The sequence below is a fragment of the Muntiacus reevesi genome, chromosome 4 (genome assembly GCF_963930625.1).
Source record: "Muntiacus reevesi chromosome 4, mMunRee1.1, whole genome shotgun sequence".
Lineage (NCBI taxonomy): Eukaryota > Metazoa > Chordata > Mammalia > Artiodactyla > Cervidae > Muntiacus > Muntiacus reevesi.
Genome location: NC_089252.1, coordinates 149,740,488 through 149,756,275, shown reverse-complemented (window position 1 = coordinate 149,756,275; position 15,788 = coordinate 149,740,488). Strand labels below are relative to the sequence as shown.

Genomic DNA, 15,788 nt, shown 5'->3' with positions numbered 1-15,788 from the left:
ATAGAGGAGCCTGGGAGGCTACCATCCATGGGGTCGCACCAAGTTGGACAGGACTGAAATGACTTTGCACAAGGGAAGGAGTGGGTAAGGGAGGCAGTTATTTTACCTAGGGAAGGACGCTCGGGCTGATAAGGTAACTTTCCTTTTTTTTTTTTCTTTTAAATTCTTTGGTGCATGGCTTTCTTTCTTTTCTTTCTTTTTTTTTTTTTTTTTTTGACTACCTTTATTTTTTTATTAAAAATTTTTTTTTTCCATTTATTTTTATTAGTTGGAGGCTAATTACTTTACAATACTGTAGTGGTTTTTGTCATACATTGACATGAATCAGCCATGGATTTACATGTATTCCCCATCCCGATCCCCCCTCCCACCTCCCTCTCCACCCGATTCCTTTGTCTTCCCAGTGCACCAGCCCTGAGCACTTGTCTCATGCATCCAGCCTGGGCTGGTGATCTGTTTCACTCTAGATAATATACATGTTTCGATGCTGTTCTCTCAAAACATCCCACCCTCGCCTTCTCCCACAGAGTCCAAAAGTCTGTTCTGTACATCTGTGTCTCTTTTTCTGTTTTGCATATAGGGTTATCATTACCATCTTTATAAATTCCATATATATGCATTAGTATATTGTATTGGTCTTTATCTTTCTGGCTTACTTCACTCTGTATGATGGGCTCCAGTTTCATCCATCTCATTAGAACTGATTCAAATGAATTCTTTTTAATGGCTGAGTAATATTCCATGGTGTATATGTACCACAGCTTCCTTATCCATTCGTCTGCTGATGGGCATCTAGGTTGCTTCCATGTCCTGGCTATCAAAAATATACAAGCAACTCCTGCAGCTCAATTACAGAAAAATAAATGACCCAATCAAAAAATGGGCCAAAGAACTAAACAGACATTTCTCCAAAGAAGACATACAGGTGGCTAACAAACACATGAAAAGATGCTCGACATCACTCACTATCAGAGAAATGCAAATCAAAACCACAATGAGGTACCATTATGCGCCAGTCAGGATGGCTGCTATCCAAAAGTCTACAAGCAATAAATGCTGGAGAGGGTGTGGAGAAGAGGGAACCCTCTTACACTGTTGGTGGGAATGCAAACTAGTACAGCCGCTATGGAGAACAGTGTGAAGATTTCTTAAAAAACTGGAATTAGAACTGCCATATGACCCAGCAATCCCACTTCTGGGCATACACACTGAGGAAACGAGATCTGAAAGAGACACGTGCATCCCAATGTTCATTGCAGCACTGTTGATAAGGTAACATTTGAACTAAAGGAGATGAGGGAAGAAGTTTTGTGGTTATCTAGAAGACCATTCCCAGAAGACGACTCCAAAAAGGCCTTTAAAGCCATTCTAAGGTTTTTATTCTGAGTGAGCTGGAATACCAGTCTAGGGTTCTAAATTGAATGAAGTCCCAGAAGCTGAGTGAAGCAAGTGTTTTCAGAAAGAAGCAGGCCTCCAGCGTGTAGCTAATGGGATGGGTGGGGAGAGCTGGGAGCTGACCCTGGGTATAGCAACGTGGAGGTCATCTGTGACTTTGACAGGAACTATGTTGATGAAGTAATGAGGCTGAGAGCAGCTTGGAATGGATTCCAGAAGGAATGGGAGGAGTTGGACAGGAGGCAGGCTCTAAGGCTACTCTCTAGAGGAGTTTTACTCTTAAAAGGAAGAGAAATGGGGTGGTAGCTGGAAGAGGATATGGGACCAGGAACGTTTTACAATTTTATCAAGTGGGAGAGATTCTGACAGCACATTTGTGTGCTGGGAATGACTCAACAGAGAATAACAGCTCAGCGATGCAAGAGTAAGTATATGATTTGGAGCATTATCTTGGAGGAGGTGAGAGGGACTGGGCCCCATTGCACAGCGGCAGAGACAGGAAGCGGTCAGTTATGACCACAAGGGTGAGGCAGGGTTGTGGGCGCAGAGGGCCCTGTGCTGAGGGAGGCCCGGACGTCCACTCATTGTTGCTCAGTTGGACTCTGGCTGAAAGTTGATGTATTTGACAGACTGAGGTGCCATTTGCGGGCCTCTGTCCCACGTGCCCATGTGCTGTCTGTGAAAGTCCACCTCTCTGCCCCTCCTTTCTTCGGCACACAAGTCCAGGGGCTGTTCCCTGGCCTGGGCTCATTCTCAGCAATTTGTTTAAGGAAATACTACCCTTTTGTCCATTTTGCAATTTAAAAGACTTGGGTTCACACGGGATCCAGCAACCCCACCTCTGGGCCTCTATCCAGACAGATAAAACTATAATTTGAAAAAATGCATGCACCCCTATTTTACAGCAGTAGTATTTACGATCGTCAAGACATGGAAGCAACCCAACTGCTCCTCAACAGATGAATGGATAAAGAGCACGTGGTCCATAAATACAGTGAAATATTATTCAGCTATAAAAAGGAAAGAAATAATACCATTTGCAGTAACATGGATGGGTTTAGAAATTACATACTGAGGGAAGTATGTCAGACAGAGAAAAGACAAGTACCATATGATATCTCTTATATGTGGAACCTAAAATATGACACAGAGGAGCCAATCTATGAAGCAGAAACAGACTTAGAGAAATAGAGAGCAGACTTGTAGAGAGCAGACTTGTGGTTGCCAAGGGGAAGCATGGATGGGGGAAGGAAGGACTGGGAGTACGGAAATAACAGATGCAAACTATTATATATAGAATGGATAAACAACAAGGTCCTACCGTATAGCACAGGAAACTATATTCAATATCCTGTTATAAACCATAATGGAAAAAGAAAAGACTTGCGTTCAGACCAATTTAGTTACTGACATAAGGTCATCTGTGAGTAAATTGTAGAGCAGAGAACTGCCCCAGACACTTTGACTGTTTCTGGATTCTTCCACACCATCATCAGAAGAGGTTGGAGGAGACAGAGAATGGAGATTTTACTTCCAAAGATTCAGATTCCACATCTTTCTCCTGCTCTTGTCTGCACTGGGGCCCACCCCAGGGGTGATTGTGTAAGTTCAAAGTCCATGCAGACCACGGAGGTGTTTCTTAACCATGTGGAAGGGGCGCCAGTATTTGCAGGAGATGGGGATACATGCCCAGATGCTGAGTGGAGTCTCAGAGCACTCCGGAGGCTCCCGCTCTCTCCATAGCCTCTGAGGGACTGAACTTGGGCGGCACCTCCCTGCCTGCTCAGCCTTCCACCACTTTTCCGTAGATGCTTCACTTTTTCCTTTTGCGTTTTAGATCTGGAGAGAAGCAGGTTTTTAATGCTCGTTCAATTGCTCCTAGAAGGAGAGCGGACTTTTGAACTTGGAAAGAACCATTCCAGGACCTCTGGTGTAACCATCTTCTTATGCCCCCTGCTTTATTCAGCTTCTGTGTTGGCACAGCAAGCACTACCAAACATCTACTTCTAGAACTTTCTATCTCAACTCAGGAAAACACACACACACACCCACATTTGTTTGGTTCTCTTCTGGAAGAAGCTCTCAGAGACAAGGTATGAGGATTTGGCCTTAAAACAACTCTCCTGCTCTTCCAAGGACTGCCGTTGCAATCATTTTGGGGGGCCCAGGAGGTAGGACTTTGGCGTGCTTCTGGCATTATCTTATTTATGATGCGTTCTCCTCAAAATAGGGCTTCTCTGATGGCTCAATTGGTAAAGAACCCGCCTGCCAATTCAGGAGGAGCAAAAGACGCGGGTTTGATCCCTGGGTCAGGAAGATCCCCTGGAGAAGGAAATGGCAGCCCACTCCAGCATTCTTGCCTAGAAAATTCCATGGACAGAGGAGTCTGGCAGGCTCCAGTCCATGGGAGTCACAAAGAGTCAGACATGACTAAGCAGTACCCACAGGGATGCACTACTCAAAATTTGCTACTTTGTATCAGATGAACTGTACATTCCAAGCAGCAGGTGTTTTCTATTACACATATTAATACACACATGTGTTCAGTCTCTGTAAAGGATGGCGTCATGTCATGGCTAATCCGTTCAAACTCCTAATTGTAATGAGGTGTTATTAACAAGGTTCAGAGCTATAGATGAATGAAAAGGGCATTTCAGGTACTGGAATAAGACACATGTAATAAGGAGTGTATTTAGATGACACTGGATAAGTCCTTAAAAAGGAAAGTTTAGGTTAACAAGTGTTTAGAAAAAAATGGTAAATTGTAGAGTGTTTGTGTATATGTGTGCGTGTGTGTATATATATATATATATATATATATATATGCCTATATGATTATGTATGTAAATAAGATATTTTGGCTCAGCTGGTAAGGAATCCTCCTGCAATGCCAGAGACCTGGGTTCAATCCCTGGGTTGGGAAGATCCTCTGGAGAAGTGAATGGCTACCCACTCCAGTATTCTGGCCTAGAGAATTCCATGGACTCTATAGTCCATGGGGTCACAAAGAGTCGGACCAACTGAGCAACTTTCGTTCACTCCTCCTATGGTTCAGAAGCATACCCCAGGAAAACGTGTCAGAATGAAAGATGTTTAGTCCTCTGCCCTCATAGAAGGTTCTGCATGGGTGCTCACTTTGCTTGGCTGCTCATTGCCCCAAAGGTTCCGTTCTTTGTGGAGGAGCTCAGGCATGGGTACGGGGAGAATCCATCATTTTGGTGGAATGAGATGACGGCTTTGCTAAGAGTTCCATATATGTTGATCGTTTGGTGGGGGTGGGGGTGGAGGCGGAGGACGAGGCAAAAGCTGGAATTAGTCATATGAATGATGTGCTTGTTTGGACCCTGGGCCACTGCCGCCCAGATCAGTGCCAGCAAGTCCTGCAGACAGCTTCAACACCAATGTTCTGTTTCTGTCCCACTTGTATAAAATTCCATGCCAAGGTACAAACCACAGTCCTCCCTTTCTTGGTTTTTCATGCAAAAACTATTTTAGAAGAAATTTAAATGTCAAACCTTCAAGAACTTTGAACAGAGGAAACTTTAGCTCACTCACTCTAAGCATGGCTAAAGAAAGTTTTTTTTTTTTTTTCTTTTTTAAGTCTGATGAAAGTACTAACATTTCAGTGGTGTCTGTTTTTCACTGAATTTTTGTTCCAGAGAGAAACAAAATCACTATGTTGGAAGAATAATATTAAAGAAGAAGGAGTGAGGAAAGCATAAATATCAACAGCAGTACTTTCATGCCCAGGAGAGGCCCCGAGACCCCGTGTGTGAAGGGCATTGCGAGGCTGCTTTATGCAGTATGTCAATAAACCCCACACAGTTTAAAATATTCAACATTGACCTAAGTAGGCACGGACAGAAGATGCCTGTCCAGGCAGACATTGATGAATATACACATAGAACATATTGCAGGAAGAACTTGATGCTTCCCTCCACCCCAAACATTTCATTAGGCACAAATTTCAGATTAAATACCGATTCGGACGTCAGTCTGAGCAATAGAAAACATGTTTCAAAATCAGTTCTGGATGGCAGAGAAAAACCTTCTAAAGGAGTTCTAAGAGGTTTGTTCTTCATTTAAAGATGTTTATTGATAATAGAAGGAAAGAAGTTACAGGATGTATCTCTGGCTTCAAAGAGTTGACATTGTAGGAGTGATGAGGCAAGTCTGGTCCTCAAGGAATTTAAGAGAACTTTTACATAGCTAAGTGAGAAAGGAAAAAAGTCACAGGGAGAAAAGAGAAGGTCAGAGTTTGGATTTCAGAATTACAGACTAAAAGTGAGTGTCCACACAATCTGGAAGAGTCTTGAGGTAGAAACAATGGAAACGAACTCACCACTATGCATTATCTTAACCAGTGTTTCCTACATTATGAAATATATCCCACTGGACTCCTTTGAGAAGCTGATGAAAGTTACAGGCTTGGAAATAGCTATCTACCCTCAAACTCTTACACACAGTGTCAGGGATTTGGAGTCTGAGTCCATGGGCTTTGGAGTTTAAATTGAATCTGGTTATATTTACCATGGTTAGTGTCTTATAACTATTTACATTACTGTCTTCTCTACTAGAACATAAGCATTTCTAGGACATGATTATGTTTTATCTATTAGTCAAACCCCTTTCTTGTTAGCATTGAATAGTGTATTTGTTGCTGTTTCGTTGCTAAGTTATGTCTGACTCATCGAGATCCCATGGACTACAGCCCACTAGGTTCCTCTGTCTGTGGGATTTCTCAGGCAACCATACTAGAGTGGGTTGCCAGTTCCTTCTCCAGGGTATCTTCCTGACCCAGGGAGTGAACCTGCATCTCCTGCATTGGCAGGCAGATTCTTTACCGTTGAGCCACGAAGAAAGCCAGAATTGTTGTACAGAAAGCACTAAAATGTGAGCTGTCTATGGCCTATCTCAATGTATAGGTGTTAGGTTAATACAGCATTTTCCAAGTGTCAGTCATTAGAGTAACTTCCTCTATAATTTTTGCTGTAGATGTTTAGTCCCTGAACTATTATTTATTATCTATAGCAGCACAAAAATGATTTTTGGTGATAGAGCCCTACATAATATTGCATTTCAAAATGAGCAAGTTATTTTCACCATGTTTTCTTTCAACCTGGCTTATACCAAAAAGAGAGTTCCAGTTTACTTCTGGTGTATCTTTAATACCTCTCTGACATTTGGAGATCTTTTTGGGGAACTAATACAAAGGCTTCTGTAGGCTGCAGTATCTGGTAGAAGTGAGTAATATTGTTTTGTATCTCTTTCATCATGTTTAGTCTTATGAGAAGAAACTAATTTTCTATTTATAGAAGTGACAAAATTTTCTTTTAACAAAAAAGTTTTCAAAAAAGAACTGATTTAAAGAAAAGTGGTGTATCTGTTATTTATTGCTGTGTTAACAAACTATTCCAAAACACAGTTGCTTAAAAAGCAATGACTTATTAGGACTGTGAATTGATTGGGCTCAGCTGGGCAGTTCTTTTTCACTTGCTGTCTCCTGGGATCATTCCTGTGACTTGAGAGTTCGACTGGGACTAGAAGGTCTAAGATGGCTTTACACATGAGTCTGGTAGCCCACCTAGAGTGACTGCAGTTGGCTCAGCCGCCTTCTGTGTGGTCTCTCATCATTCTGTAGTCTGGCTGGGCTTTCTTATACTGTGCCTGGATCCCAAGAGAGTGGGGGAAAAAAGCTGCAAAATCTCTTAAAGTCTAGCTCTAGAAGTCACACTGCATTCCTCCTGCTCCATTTTATAGGTTTAAGCAAGCCACAGGATAAGTCTAGGTTCAAAGGGAGGAGAAATAGATTTGCATATTTGAGGGGAGGTTAGTGGCACTTGTGTTCAGGGGTGGAAGGAATCTTTGGCAATCATTTTGTAAACAATCTACCCCAAAAGGTGAGTAAGTAAACAATAGGACAGGTTGTAACAGAGATGCCAAAAATTGTGAAGGTGTTACTTACATGACTGATATTTAGTGTCTGACACTGTGTTAACCTTACACCTAAATAGCACTGTAGACAGTCTGTAGACAGACAGTTTTTAGTAGCTAGTCCATACTAAGCATAGTACTACACACAGCAAGGTTAAAGAAAAAAGATAAAACATACAAACTTGCCCTAAACTGCTTACATTCTAGTGAGGGAGACTGGTGTGTCCCCCATAAATAGTTGTAACAAAATAATCAGAGTGCATATTGTAGTAAAATACAGAGCCCTGATATTTTACATCAGTGTGAGACCATATGGATGTTCTTGGACTCATGACTTTGATCAAACTCTGGAGAAGATGTGAGACCCTAAAAGAACCTAAAAAGCACTGAGTGAATTAATAGACACAGTGGTGTGATGCCCCAAGATGACAGCTGCTCACTGTACTGGGAAGGAACAGGCTTCACATCCGCAGTAACTCCTACACGTGGGGAGGAGGGATGATTGAGGAAGGAGAACTGGCGCAGTTGGGAACCAATCAGATGCAGCAAGGGGGTCGTGGCAGTGAGATGCACGGAGGGGAAGAAGGAGGAAAACATGCAAGAAGACAGGAATGTGGGAGCTGGAGAAAGGAGGAGAGGGTTAATTCCTGGAAGACTGAATTCTCCAGCTGGGGAGGATGGTAGAAAGAAGAAAGAGGAGGTTTTCTGGGAACATCTCTCCTGAATTCAGTTTTTTTCCAAGTTGTACTCGACCTGCCCACATGATAAAAACGAACCAACAATAGGAAATGCGGATCTGAAACTCACTACCTTATGCCAGGCTCCTTGATAGGAATTGGGCATGAAGCAGTGAATAATCCTGAGAGAGGTGTTGCCTGTGTTCCCACGGAGCTTACATTGGGGGGGTTGAGGGGAGGGGGAAGATGGGGAGGGAGGTAATTTATATGTAAGAGAGTTCAAGTAAATTTTGCATTCATGTGTATGTGCCCAGTCGCTTCAGTTGTGACTGCCTGCTTGCGACCCTTTGGACTGTAGCCTGCCAGGCTCCTCTGTCCATGGGATTCTCCAGGCAAGAATACTGGGATGAGTTGCCACGCCCTCCTCCAGGGGAATCTTCCCAACCCAGTGATTGAACCCATGTCTCTGAAGTCTCCTATATTGGCAGGCAGATTCTACACCACTAGCTCCACCTGGGAAGCTCCCAAATAGATTTTACCTAATATTAACCGCCAACAATAAAATAAATCTACTTAATGGAATTGAGTGTTGGGGCAGTTGCTTTATGTAGGGTAGTGTGGTAGTGAAGGCACATTTAGAAAATACAACTGAAAGCTAGAAAGAAGGATTACACTGTTGTAGCTGAAGAAGGTAGGGAAAAAATTGTCCTAGCAGGAGATTAACCCTTGCAGTGTAACCTTGCCTTAGGCAGAGAGCAGATCACTGTCAGGGACCTTCCCTCACCGCCTCCACCCACAGAAGTCTGAATCTTCCCCGTCTCACAGCAGACTCATGCGGAGTAGATCATGAGACTGAGAACACACGGGAATGGCCAGGAGACCAGAGACGGGAACTTCCAGAAAGACAGGAGCAGAAGGAGAGAGAGAGGATATATGGAAGATTGGCAAGAGGGAGTTACTCACAGACCACCAGTGGTGTGGCCAGACGGGGCTCCTATAAAAGATACTGAGATCTGCTCCCGGAGTTAGTACCAGGAACGAGTTTGCTAGGCTAGAGATGTCACCCTCAATCCTCATCACACTTGGAATGTTGTACACGATGGGTTACAGCCCCTGAACAGTCTTCTGCCTTTTGGGGGTGCTGATCTGAGTCAGTGGTAGGACCTGAACCCCCCTAACCATACACAGAGCGAGTTGTCTGGACCTTTCTGGGGGGAATGATGGGCCAAGAACAGAGTTGCCTCTGGATCAATCTACCACCAGTGACACTTTGACTTCTGATTATTCTATTCCATCTACACTAAGGTACAGTTAATTTTTGAGAAAATTATATTTTTTAGCCACCCATTTCTCAACACATCTCCCCCCATACCATGAAGAATGGTACAACGTTAAGTAAATCAGTCTCTGGCAGTGATTCTCACCACATCTACCTTGGCTGGTGACAGGATGTCCCTCTAGATTTAAGATGAACAAGGATAAATTAGTTCATGGCATGTGTTGAAATGATAGGATCCTGTAAAAGAAAACCTTCAATGATTGGAATGTATCATTATTTTATTTTATATATTATTTTATATTTATATATTATTTATATATTAATTTATATTATTTTATATATTATTTATTTTAGAGCTTATAAAGCTTTCAAATATTGAATTGGCAAAAAAAATAAAATAAATGATTGGATCTATTATTTTTTTTCAAACCTTAGTTAAAATATAATTTAAAAACCACAGCCTTTGAGTATTGCTAGATACTGTGGGTAGAAGTAGCAGCAGTGATCTGGCTTCTACTTGCCACAGGTCCAGACCTCATTCTGAGAGAAGAGGCTTGGGTTTGGGAACAATTTTAGACTTTTATTTTTCTGCCATTTGCTGCTATCACCCTGATTCAATCTATTCACTGGGGTGTGATTCAAAACACAGACTCTGGATCGTGATGTAAACGTGTGGAATCAAGTCACTGACATGTTTATGATTCCCTTGTCCCATTTGATAGTTATTAATATCGTAGAGGTGGCAAGGACACATTCAATACACAATGCCTCCTGTCAAGAGAAAATGAAAACCTTCCGGTAAAGTCCCCAGAGCACTGGCTTTGTCCTGAGAGTACAGACGCTTAAAGTGGGGATCTGAACTATTCACCCTAAGCCAAATATAAGGGAGGGAAAGATAACAGTGTTGGAATCCTTGAGTTGGTGACAGAGAAAGCTACTCTTACCACCGCTGCTACTAGCAGTAATAACAATACAAATGATAGCTATTACCTGGTGCATACTCTGTGCTAGGGGCTAAGTGCCTCCCCTGTTTTAACCCATTTAGTCCTCACAATAGCAACGGATACCATTACTACCCTCCTCTTATAGGTGAGGAGACCGAGAGGTCATGCTTCTGAGAGGTGGCGGAGCGGGGACGGGTGATGGTGCTGGCAGGTGAATGACGCTGACAATTAAAGTGAAGAAGGTAAAATTTTTCTGTGAGGTGAAGATAGTCACTTGGGAAAAGGCTGCTCCATCTTTGTAGCCACTGCTAACAGTGAGGTGAGAGAGTGGCATCCACCTCCCTGCCCCTGGCCTTTGGGGATGGGGATGGGGGGTGAGGGAGGTTCCACTCCACTAGAAGGAGAAGGATCAGGAGAAAGGTTGCGTGGGGCAGCTGCAGAGACTCTTCTCATGCACCACCATGCATCTCAGAATCATAAAATGTTTGTGCTGGAAGGATAGTTGGGGTTATATGAACACCCCACGTTTTACAGAGAGGTCTCTAAGGTACCACATGGACTTAATGCTGTGTTGCCAGGGACACCTTTACTTTGATCCTAGGAAAGTCAGCATTCAGGGGCCAATTAATTGAGAAAACATCTGAAGCCCAGTTTATTTGGGTCTTTCTTTCTTTAACTTCTACTGAGTATAGTTGATTTACAATATTGTGTTAGTTTCAGAGGTACAGCAAAGTAATTCAGTTAAACATAGGCATATATTCATTCTTTTTCAGATTCTTTACCCTTGTGGTTTATTACAGAATACTGGGTAGGGTTTCCTGTGCTCTGATAGGTCCTTGTCGGTTCTCTATCTTATATATATAGTGTGCGTATGTTAATCCCAAGCTCCTAATTTACCCCTGCTTCCCAAGTTTCCCATTTGGCAACCATAAATTTGTTTTCAAAATCTGTCTGTTTATGTTTTGTCAGTAAGTTCATTTGTATTCATTTGAAAAATTAACTTCCATATATGAGTGATATCATATATTTGTGTATTTCTTTACCTTCTGTTCCTGACAGACAGGAATGACAAGGACAAAGGCTAGGATAAAGGGAACGAGATCCTACCAAATTTTTTTTTTAAGTCTTTATTGAATTTACTACAATATTGCTTTTGTTTTTTTGGCCACAGGTATGTGGAATCTTAGCTCCCTGATCAGGGATTGAACTCGCGCCCCTTGCAATGGAAGGCGAATTCTTAACCACTGGACCACCAGGGAAGTCCCCCTACCAGATTTTATGAAGAAACATGTGAATAGGAAGGAGACCTTCAGGCAAGACTTGTTTATAGCACTGTAGGGGGTATGGATTTGTGTTTATGGGTATGGACATTCAGGGACTATGAAGCTTAAATTCTTTTAATGTTCTTTGTAGGTGTCCTGGTGGATTCATTATTTTAGTTTTCATATTGATGCTCTTAGGAAAAGCCACATTTCCCCCCAGAAACTCCTGCTGGCACCTCTTCAGGAGGGCTACTAGGCTGGGCATTCTTTCATGCTGCTTATTTTGGACATGGAGTCCTCACTGTTACCTGGACTCTTTGGATGTGGCCTGAGGGATGTCAATTAGGCAAGTTGGAGAGAAGGCACTTTCCATTGCTTCTGTATTTTGCCCCAGCTTCTCGTTAGCTGTCTTTTCTACCTCCTAATTATGCCTCTAGGTCCTTTCTGGGAAGGGTGACATTTTTCTCTCGGCAGGCAGTATTATAGTCTAGAACTATCCTTGTCACTCTTTATTGCTTTTAATAACTGCAGAATCTCTCACAAGTTGTCTAGAGTTTCATAAACATATGTTGATGGCCCTATTTTGTCAGCCTTCAAATGGTCAAGGTCACAGACAATGTACCAGAGAAAGGAAGACAGTGAGCACACTATTATAAATAGATGTGTAGCTTGAAGATACACTTTCAGACATGGGGATATTAGCTGGCAATAGGAAGGAAGTGATGACATGCAGTAATAATTCTATTTCACTTAGGGAATTCTCCATGTGTGTGCTAAATGCTTGCTGCATTTAATCTGATGGGCATCTTGGCATGTCAGAGGTTTAAACGTTTATCGTGGTTATTTCATGACAGTCAAAAGTGAATTAAAAGATAAGAATGGAGCTAAAGTACAGTTTGGATAGCTGAAAGTTGGCATAGGATAATTTTAATTTAGGAAATCTAAGTGGAACACATAAGGACAATATACCTTGCATTTTGTCATTCTGAACTCTTAGAAAACATAAGCTCTGGGGGACCCTTTTAGGTAGAGTTGAAATACTAGTACTGAATTTCATTTCCTTGCCTCTTCATAATCTAATTCATACTCAAAAAGTATATATGTATATATATATATTGTACTTGAAAAGGTTGGAGTATTAATAGCCTTTAGGGATAGAAATATTTTTCTTTGACATTTCAAAACTAGGGAAGTGATAGTTTGTTAAAGGTTAGTTGCAATGTGGAAGTAGGAACCATATAAATAAAACTTTTTTATTCTGTTAACGAAAATCTATTCATCTATTTGCATTTTGTTTATCTTATTTCCTGGTTGTTCATTGCTACTTTACAGAAATACAACTGATTTTAGTGTTTTGATCTTGTATCCTGCAAGCTTACTGAACTGATTTATTAGCTCTAAAAGTTTTTATTTCTCTGTTTTCTTCTTAATTTTTATTTTACATTTAACAGGTATATTTCAACAACGAAACATCTAAAAGGTCTATAAATTTTGTTATCTGGTGCTCAAAATTGTCCCCAAGACCTTGGTTTAGACTTGTGGGTGTATGGGCTCATGATTTGTGCCTAATGGACCTCAGAGCTCCCAGCATCTGGAGAGAGGGGATAGCATCACCACAGAAGGCAATAGCACCAAAAATAATGACTATAGTGTTCACTGGTAGGCCTATACACCAATGTTAACCCTTTCAGTATCCTGTTTAGGCAGGTATTATAACCATAGACTTCCCTGGTGGCTCAGATGGTATAAAATTTGCCTCCAATGCAGGAGGCCCAGGTTTGATCCCTGGGTCAGGAATATCCCCTGGAGAAGGGCATGGCAACCCACTCCAGTATTCTTGCTTGGAGAATCCCATGGATAGAGGAACCTGGCGGGCTGCAGTCCATGGGGTCACAAAGAGTCAGACACGAATGAGTGACTAACACTTCCACTTATAACCATAGGCAAGGAGGTTAGCCCTTGGATAAGTTAACTAACTCTTCTCAGAAATGCAATTTTTCATCGCTAAAGGAAGAAGTATTATTACTTCTAACAGTAATTAATACTGCCCTGAGTTTTTCCCCCTGAAGATTAAATGAAGAATAATGTGAAAGTACTTAGCACAGGGCCTCTTTTATGGTTGCTAGTTATCATCATCATCATCAGTGTTCCATTTTTCAGATGAAGAAGTGACAGGCTCAGAGACCCAGGAAGCTGGGAAATGGAAGGCAGGAATCCAAGAGGGAGGCGCCTGACTCCGGATTTCCTTCTGATTGACAGTCCACCACCATATTGCATTAGGAAAGTCGAGGTTAGGTTAGAGAGAGGAAGTCATGGGACTGAGGCTTAACTTTTGACTGGGAATCTAACTCTCATTTTGGGAAGAGGTGACAGGGACATGGGAGAAAGAAGTTATTTATAGTCGGGGCCTCAGAGACCTCAGATGACTGCCTCTAATTGGCACTCTTTTTTCTGCTGGGTTCCTGCCTTCTCCTAATGGTGTTGCCCTTCCCATGGATCAGGGTTGCCAACTATAGACAAATGTTTCTTTAGTTCATTAACCCAGTTCCCCTTTCTCTGAACTCGCTTCATTCCTTAGATAACTAAAAGAAGGGAAAGGGGATCACCTACCAGTCAGATATTTCTCCCTTCTCATGACCTGGGAGACCCTAGACAATTTATACAGCTTTAAGTGTAGCATCTTTTGGGAAAGGCACAACAGTGCTCTTCTTAAAATTACCTTCCTGGAACTCTCAGGACCAATAGCCATGCCAAATTGAGTCTGAATGAAGGTGTTATTGATGAGATTTGTAATATTCTTAAAGTTCTTTCAATAGTCCTCACTTTGATATGGCTTAGATTGTCCAAAAATCATAATTACCAGTGGTATATGGAAAGTAGTTGAGACTAGAAAAATCCTCATGCTATCTCCAACCCAGGACAAGGATACTGAGCCACTGAGATCATCAGATACATGCTGGTATGTGTTGCTCTTCCTGACTAAGAGGTGGAAACATAACCTTATAAGAAGTTACTCTGGTCTTCTATTTAGTTCCCTTTGTGCTAAAGAATTGGAGAAGGCAATGGCGACCCACTCTAGTACTCTTGCCTGGAAAATCCCATGGACAGAGGAGCCTGGTAGGCTATAGCCCATAGGGTCGCTAAGAGTCGGACATGACTGAATGACTTCACTTTCACTTTTCACTTTCATGCATTGGAGAAGGAAATGGCAACCCACTCCAGTGTTCTTGCCTGGAGAATCCCAGGGACGGGGGAGCCTGGTGAGCTGCCATCTCTGGGGTCGCACAGAGTCAGACACAACTGAAGTGACATAGCAGCAGTAGCAGTGCTAAAGAATAAGCATTTTTCCTGTGCAACACCTGCAACACCCCACCCCTTGCAAAAATTTGGGAGGAGAGATGCTTTTTGAGGTTGAGGATTTTTTGTATGTGGCATCCAATAAATCTTTATTTTGTACTCTTGTTTATTTAAGTGTTTGTAGAAAAAAAATTTCTATGGTATAATCACCTGGTGGGGATTGGCGAACTCATTGGAATTTAATCATTGTCCTTCGGTGATTCTCCTTTGCCCTAGATTTAGTTGTTGTCGGGCTTGCTTTCCTCTGTTGGAGCAGAGGCTTCTTGCAGGCAGGATGAGGCTTCCTCCTCTTTGCTTGTACCTGGAACAGAGAACTACCCAGTAAGCATCAGAGTATGTAGAGCTAGTGGATTGCTACAGACTAATTTGGGCTCAACCTTCTTGCTGACAAAGGAGTGAAAAGGAGAAGGGAATTCATAGCCTTGGTTCCACAAGACAGAAATAGTTTCAGTAAGTCAGGCTCTTTGGCTTTGGCAGCCATTAATTGACACTGGCACAGAATGTGGAGAGGGTCAAAGGGAAGGGAAAAAAAAGGGAGAGGGCAGAAAGATGAAGAAGGATCTGACGGTGAGAAAAAGAATAGGATAGGGAACATATTATTTCACCCGGTTCCTAATCCCTGTCTTGGGCCAGTGTGCTTTGCCTTTACTCTGCCTGCAAACATCTCCATTTCTTTCTTTATTTTTAAAGCTTAATCAAGACTGAGAGAGAAAGTGAAAGTGAAGCTGCTCAGTCGTGTCCAACTCTTTGTGATCCCATGGACTGTAGTCTACCAGGCTTCTCTGTCCATGGGATTTTCCAGGCAAGAATATTGGAGTGGGTTGCCATTTCTTTCTCCAGGGGATCTTCCCCAGCCAGGGATTGAACCTGGGTCTCCCGCATTGCAGGCAGATGCTTTATTGTCTGAGCCACCAGGGAAGATTAGATTCCAAATCAGAAA

At 42.2% G+C, this 15,788-nt stretch overlaps 1 long non-coding RNA gene across 1 annotated transcript in view; it reads left to right on the top strand.

The window, feature by feature from the left end:
• Positions 1–1,689: 1,689 nt before the first annotated feature.
• LOC136166119 (uncharacterized) overlaps positions 1,690–15,788 on the top strand; it is a 99,325-nt gene continuing 85,226 nt past the window's right edge. Inside the window, exon 1 of the long non-coding RNA XR_010662853.1 lies at positions 1,690–1,819. This is a non-coding gene — a long non-coding RNA (uncharacterized lncRNA). The remainder of the gene's footprint in view (positions 1,820–15,788) is intronic.